Genomic DNA, 7,978 nt, shown 5'->3' with positions numbered 1-7,978 from the left:
CCATGTACGTCACTTCCTGCTTCTTCTCGAAAACAAATCCCTCGAGACGATTTTCAAAAGAGTTACAAAAAGCTTTATATGTCAAAATCATGTTTTGTGGTGAAAAAACGCATGAGTCCATGTTGGCTCCCATTTTTTCATTAATAACATACTAAAAATCATGCATTTTATGACAGTGGCCCTTTAAGCAACACATGCTCAGAAAGGCATCACACGGGGATTAATAAGGGGTGTGAAAACATACTCTGTGAAGTAAAATGGCACATCAAAGACAGGCCAAGAGTGTGTGGGTGTGTATGTTTGTGTGAGGGCATATGCACAATTGTCCCCCCTGGTTCCACTGCCTCTGCGGGTTCGACCATGCATTACCCTAGTAAACATAACCCCAACCCTAACCCGTGTCCTATAACCAAATAAAAACTTTTCCCGTCTTTTTCCAGTAAATGAAACATAATAAGTGTTTGACTGAATGGACCATGACTTATTGTTTGTGCGTATGTGGGGGAACTGCCTTGGCCAACACACACACAGATTTCCAACAATGTGAGAAATCATTGACTAATGGATGTAATGTAGAAATTATTTTTATGATGTATTTGTGGAATGAAATGACCAAATGCTAGCTGAGGTCAACTAAATACATTACACTAGAACTTTGAAAAAATAATTTATTTCATTAATCGCTGTCCGTCTCCTCACCAATAAAATGAAATGTGTTGTGTTTTAACCCTTTCCGGGCAGGGGTTGCAAATTTGCAACAGGTTTAATATAATCGAAAATTTTAAGTCCAGAGTGTAATTTTCTGAAAGTATCAGATTTTTCTCTCTACAAAATTTTATTTGGTCCAGAGAGGGTTAAATGAAAAAAAAAAAAAAACAACAGCACTGGCTTGTACACTATAAATACAAAACAAATGTGAACATAAAGAAATACTGTAACCTGGTTTTATTGAGGTTTTATCAACACCTTTAATGGAGTATGGGCTTGTGCCCATACGAGTGTTTTCATTTTTGTGTTTGTGTGTTTGCTTGTTCGTTTTTTTTTTTTCAATGCTGGATGGAAGTCATTTTAGGCTGTTTTTTTTCTTCTCTTCACTTCACTCCAGTAGCCGAGTATCTAAAAAAGTCAAAATGTGGCTTGCAACACAGAGCAAAAATATCGACTAAGTGATGTTTTGTAACTTCTTCCTCACTGATCATGCAGTCTCTTTTATGCACTCACCCTCCATCGAATTAGATGCACAGGTTAGTATTACAAATAAATTAAAGCATATAGCAATGAAATGTAAAGCACGTAGCATTCATATTTGACTAATCGTTGTTAAAAGGTAAACATTTGATACAGCTCTTCTATGGGATCATGTTGGATTGCGCAGGTGAGACCCGGCAAATGAAAGCGTTTCAGCTTTCTTTCAAATCCAGCCCACATCATATCTCCATAAAACACGCCTTCAAATTGGCTTCAGACAACCAAAAGACTTCAAGCAAAAAAAAAAAAACAAGCGCAATTGGCCAAATAATAACAGGCTGGGTGTTGGTGTGAAATGTTGGATTCTCATCTCACTAAAGAATAACCACTGCCGCTTTGTGCCCACAAAAGCAGCACTCCTTCTTTGTGAAGGCTTTTGATGTCAGATGTCAGAGGTCTGACAGTGTATTTGTTTACTGGAAAGTGTTAGTGTGGTTACATGCTTGACGCATAGTGAGGATACAACTGTGCCTTGTACCTATCTACTTAGTGGGTAACACGTGCCAAAGATTTGGCTGAAGTGAATGCTGTTGCCTGGTAGAACGCAGAAATAGATTGGTGTAATTCAACGTTACCAGGCCACTTTGTGATTCTGACATCAATAACCATTTATTTGAGCCTAGACATAACATGAGAATATTAGTTGTCATGTGTTTGCATGGGTAGCGCCATTATATTGCACGTCATTGCTGCAGACCTCTTGGCACATTTTCCTGACTTGTTGGAAATTTCTATTTAGGAGCCAGAAGCAGATGTTCTCCATGTAAGCGTGTGGGAGGGACCGGACTAATGAAGCAGTTTCTGCTTTAATGCGACCCAAAGCTTTATTTAATGATACACGGTCATCTGTCTGCTTAATGTGGGAACCTGTCCCCTTTTGATATTGTCTACAAAGTACTAATATTGATTTTGAAGCAATGAAAGCAGTTATTCTGTGTGAGGAGACACCCTAATCAAGAGCAGACATTTTCTGGTTTAAAAAAAAAAAAGACAAGCGTAATCGTTAGCACACAACTTGTCTGTCTTCCGAAGCTTTGATGGATGCCGAACACCACCAGAATGGTAACAAGCTTGCATTGGTGAAGGGAAGTTCCTCATTTTAAAACTATTTATTACGTAATTATTACTTCTCCATGATTCATTTTTTTGAACATTCACAGCAGAATCACCACTTCTAATGCTATATAGCAGAAGCACTTTTATTTGTCCCTTGCAAGCACCAGCCTACAGGCTATAGTCACAATGATTGAAAAGAAAAACATCATTCCTGAAAACGTCTGGACTTCACTTAATGTATTGCTTTCAAATTCTTCTGCTTGTCAGAAGGACATTTTCTTTGGCTGTTCCTCATGCTCTCCTTCGTCCTACTTTCGGATACAAAAACAGAGAGAAAAAAACACACCATGTTGGAATGTTTAACCCGAATAAACAGATCCTCACCTTGCTGAGTGAGCTTGCAAACCACTGACGAGGAAGGCTAAAAGCAAACACAAGATGAGTTTACCCGAGAATGATGTGCAGGAGCTACAAGTCGAGACTCTCAGCTCACCTGTGAGCACCTCATTGTGCCTTTTAGAATGCTGTCGACTATAAGTTCAATGAATCCCTGGACTTTTTATGATATGCTGTAATTATAATGGAACACTTAAAGTGGGCATGTTATGAAAAAATTGCTTTTTAATGGCTTGTATAAAATAAAAAAGTTGGTACTCTGGAGGGCCTCCTTATTGTATGGGGTGTTGCCTCTACGAGTTAAAATCCTATTTAAGCTACCCCCCACCCTCCCACACACACACACTCTGGGATCTGCTCCCATGAGTCAAAGCCACTCAAGTTGCAAAGCTAAGTCTCGACTCGCCACCGTCCGTCATATTAATAAAAGTTGGACTCACCACTGGTTTAGAAGTGCTGTATATGGAGCTGGCTCCAATAGTTCTTTATCCTTGGAGTATTTTGATGAAAACAGGTCACAAACTTCCTCTGAAGACACCAAGGAACATATAAATTGTTAACAAAACCGCATGTTTCCATCCAGCGGCCGTGATTTTGCTCAAAAATGTTATGGAACACATCAGACGGGAGCAAATCTCACAAGAGCTCAGGTTAGAGAGCATCATGCTATTAAGTTTTGTTAGGTTTTGTGCTCATTCTTTGTGGATTTGTACAACTTATTTCAAAAGGCAAACAACCATCATGCAAGGCCGGATGTTGGTTTAGTGCATGAGAACCCAGCGTTACTGAAATAGTTTAAGTTAGCAAGCCTGAAAAATGTACTCTGCACAAGTGTTTAGATTTTTTTTTTCAAGATTCTTTCAGGAATTGGCCCATTGAAGGATGTGAAAAGAACTTGGAACAACAAGCTAACAGTCTCATTATGTAAGCAGTCATTTCTCTAACCATTAATCAAATTACACTAACAGTAGGTAACTTCATTTTTCACGTGTGACAGGTAAAAAAAAAATGAAGATGCAATGCAAGAGGCACAGCTTTCAAGTCAATTACCTTCCCGCTACAACTTAGTCAAGATCATTTTGTTGTTTTTGTATCTTGAAATTAAAAGGGGAATTTGCTCTCCTCAATGGAATCATGTTTTGTCACATTTTGTCATGATCCTGCCGCTTCAGCACGAGCTGTGCGGGTCCCCGTACGGCTGCGCTAATTGGGAGGCACACACCTGCGCCTCATGCGGGCTGATCATCCCCTGTATATATAAGACCCGGTGACGACTGGTCCTCCGCCAGTTCGTTGAGCTTTATGTCCCGTTCCAGCACTCTCGTTTTCCTGACTGAACCTGTGTGTACCGACCTCCGTCCGTTCTCTGACCAACCTTGTAAGCCTGACTCCTTGATACTTCTGTCTGCGTTGATTGTTTCCTCGTGTACCGACTCCTGCCTGTCCGCTCATCTGCTCTTCGCCCGACGTCACAACTACCGCTGCTGCACCGGACTGCCTGCTCGATCCCCGACCTCGGCATACAATAAACCTGTCTCTTCTTGAACTACCTTGCGTCTTCCGTGTTCCTGCATTTGGGTCCTACCCCCGTTTCTGATGGGACGTGACACATTTATTAAAACTGTCATGATAACCTGATTGTAGTAAATGATGAATATCATCCGTGGAAAAAAAAATCAGATGGCCCATTTTGTACCTCTCATTTGATTTTACAAAACTACTGCACCTAAAGAAAAAGAACTGATCAGACAGAGGTTGTGACTGACAAGGTGTCAGTCATTTGCAGTACACACACGGGCTTACACATGCTTTTGCACTGCACTTGCACTAACCTATTAACCCGGACTTCAGGAGCTTTTCTGAATCTATTGCTGAATATCCACCTGTCGAAAATACAACAACAAAAAAATGACCATCCCAACAACTGTGTGTACAACAACCAAGAAGATAAAATAAATAAGTACTTGGCAGATCCTGAAATGAAACAAGGTTGAACTTAAGCGTTACCTTTAGAGGCAGAAAGACCTCAAGCAGTTGAAAGGATTCTGACACGGTATAGAATTAGCAGTGTTGGCAGTCCACAGATTTTATCACCTTTTTTTTTTTTAATTTTCATTTGATTTTGTTTTCCCAAATTCAAACTGAGAACATTTTGTGTTATTCGAAGTAAGACTCCATTAGGAATAAGTCTCACTCCAAACATAGCAAAAGTGGCTAACGTCAGTTTGTGTACAGCACGACTGCAAACTTAGTCTTGCTCACACTGCTATTTTGTTGAAGCTGGAAATGTGTTTTCTGTGACGAATGATCACGAGAATGTCCGTTCATTATGACATGAACAATTATTTTAAATGACCATCTTTGACAATCTCACTTGTGCACATAAATGAGGGGCATGGTTTTGGTCAGAAACGCGGTGTGGGGGAAAGGATTAGTGAAGTGAGGCTATACTCAAATCCTACCCTTAGTTTTAGCATTGCAAACTTTGCCCTTTACTTGTGAACTAAGTTTCTCTCCCCCTAGTATTACACAAATTTAGTTTTTTAGAGTTATACATATTTTATAATAGCAGCTGTTATAGCTTGATGGAATAGGTTTAGGAAAACTAATTGGTCATTGACTTTGTTTTTGACTTTAGTTTCTCCGCTCCTTTACAGGAAGATGAGCTGGAGCCAAACCTAGCAATAAAAACAAACAAGCAAAACAGCAATTAGGGATCGTCTGAGTTGATTCCATCGATGAGGTCTTGTTTCATATTGTTTAGGAGTGGTGGGAAGTTCAAATTGAAAACTGAAAGTCCGTTGTTCTTTGATGCAGTCCTTGAAATTTGAACGGTTGAGGGAGGTGAATCGGAACGGCTGTGAAATATCTTTTCTGTATGTGAAATTACTTTTGGAGGAATTAGTAAGCGGCAACTAACTAAAGTAATCCTAAAGTAATGAACCACTACGTTGCAGCCCATATAAATAGAAAATAGTAATAATTGATATAATACAATAAGTGCTAAATAAATAACTCACAACAGGGCTTCTAATCCACATTTTAAACGGACAAACTATAATAAATGTTTATATGTACTCACCAAGACAAATGTTTTAGTCAATTCAAATCAGAGACCTTTGGTTATGCGTCTCTATTGAGAACTCCACCCTGAATGGTTTGGCCATTTGAATTTTGGTTTCATGACAAGCAATTACTTGAGAAGTTGGATCTTCATCTGTCAAAACAACACTGGCTGTCTTGTGGATGACAAATGATTGACTTTGAAATTTGAAAGATAATTCCTTCCAGCTTCCATCACGGAATTATGATTCATAATGGAATATGGAATTGAATGTGACAATTCATCGGATCTCGTGATCATTTAGAAGACATTTATGCTTATAGCATGCACACCATGTGACCATATGTATAAATGGATACATACACCCAACACAAATTAATGACTCATCAAGGCCAAACACTTCAAATATTTTAGTGAAGCTTTTTTATTATATCACCCCTAAAATGGATTGTTTCATCAAGACTTACATTATTACGCTGATTAAAGCTGTTAATACAATGTATCCCTTATGGAAAGTTCCATCCATCCATTTTCTTCGCCGCTTATCCTCACGAGGCTCGCAGAAGTGCTGGAGCCTATCCCAGCTCTCATTGGGCAGGAGGCGGGGTACACCCTAAACTGGTTGCCAGCTAATCTCAGCCTGATGGAAAGTCAAAGTGAAATTTCACAAAAGCACTGAATATGAGCCTGAATTGCATCCTCGTGGATGTGTCAAAGTAATTTTCTAACAGAAGCTGGAGTCATTTTCTAAGAGCCTTTTTATGCCTTATCTGTCCCATTTCAGGAAACATTTGAGGACTGCGCTTTTCCCTTCCTCTTTGGGTGTTTATTTACTTCTTTTACAAAGTCCAGAACATCATTCCCTCCACTGGCTGCAATGACTTCATTTTCTAGATGAACAAAAGTCAAAGGTAATCGATTGCTCACGCACGCAATTTAAGGACCTTAATTTAATTTTAAGGGCAGGATGATTTTGTTATGCAGGAAATGTTGTGGTTTATCTCCCTTGAGATATTCATGATCTTGCTGTGTGTATGCTGTCGATCTTGCAGGGAGCAGGGGTCATAAATAACCCATTTTATTTCTATTTTCCAGAATGTTTCAGTTTATTGGCAATACGCAAACAATTTTAGGATTGACCTTTAAATCGGACTTGTTTCACATTCCCAATTCTACTCACTGCAAGGCCACCATATTATGTTGCAGATCTAATCGAGATGCGCTTTAACATTGTGTTCAATGGTTGTCATGTCTATCTCGAAATGTCAAGCCATCTGTGAAAACGAAGGTCAGTCTATCTAATTAGACTTGGCCAAACTGATTCAAATTAAATCCATTGATGAGAAAAATTAAAGCCGTCTTACACACTGTTTGACATGTCCAAAACTGACTCAACTTCAATGCAGTGTGTGGATTTCTATCACTAGTTCCTATGAGTGGTCTAGAGTCAGGCAGTATTTTTGCTGTCATTCCACATCTGAATCACCTGTTCACAGCTACTCAAAAAACACATGAACTCTCACCACCAAAAATCTATTCAAACCCGGCCTCACCTGTATGGAATTTGCAGGTCCTCCACGTACCTGCATGGGTTTTATCCACTTACTCCAGTTTCCTTGCACACCCCAAAAGCATGCAAGGTAGGTTAAGTGAATCAAATCTGTCAAATCATTTTTTTTTATAGTGCACTTTTGATCCAAAGACTCTAAAGTGGAAATGTGAGCGTGATTGGTTTCTTGTCTGTGTGCCCTGCATGCCTGTGATCATTGTATTCTGTTTTTATTTGTTTAACACAATGTCACAACTTCATTGGATTTGTATGAATATGTCACAAAATCCCAAAATGCTAGCTTTTTCTTTATGTATTTACCTGCTCTTATTGTGAAATGCAGTCCTACTTTGATTTAGTAAATGAGTGAACATTAAAGAATTTTGCCTATATTACCTGGGTAGAACTAGCAATATGTGTAAAGTCTTTTTTATCTTCTTCTATCACTATATGAGTGGTGTGAATAACAATCCTTTGTCTTGAAAGTTTTTTGGAAAATTACATTTTTCTATTTAAAAAAAAAAGGCTATTGTGGCAGGCCTCAACGCATAATATATTGGAGAGCCAGAATAATGATAACATAAATATATTCAACAAACAGGATAAAAGATTAAAGATGATTGAGAACAACTGTAATATATATATATATATATATATATATATAT

The 7,978-nt window shown here is 38.7% G+C and overlaps 1 long non-coding RNA gene across 1 annotated transcript; it reads right to left on the bottom strand.

The window, feature by feature from the left end:
• Positions 1 to 2,525: 2,525 nt before the first annotated feature.
• On the bottom strand, positions 2,526 to 3,887 carry LOC133509365 (uncharacterized). Its single transcript, XR_009797321.1, has 5 exons — positions 3,751 to 3,887; positions 3,141 to 3,228; positions 2,798 to 2,873; positions 2,689 to 2,725; positions 2,526 to 2,612 (listed from the first exon to the last, which is right to left on the bottom strand). It is a non-coding gene; the product is annotated as an uncharacterized LOC133509365 (long non-coding RNA).
• Positions 3,888 to 7,978: the final 4,091 nt, after the last annotated feature.

The sequence above is a fragment of the Syngnathoides biaculeatus genome, chromosome 12 (genome assembly GCF_019802595.1).
Source record: "Syngnathoides biaculeatus isolate LvHL_M chromosome 12, ASM1980259v1, whole genome shotgun sequence".
Taxonomy (NCBI): Eukaryota; Metazoa; Chordata; class Actinopteri; order Syngnathiformes; family Syngnathidae; genus Syngnathoides; species Syngnathoides biaculeatus.
The sequence above is the reverse complement of the archived record's forward strand: the minus strand, read 5'-3'. Positions and strand labels throughout refer to the sequence as shown.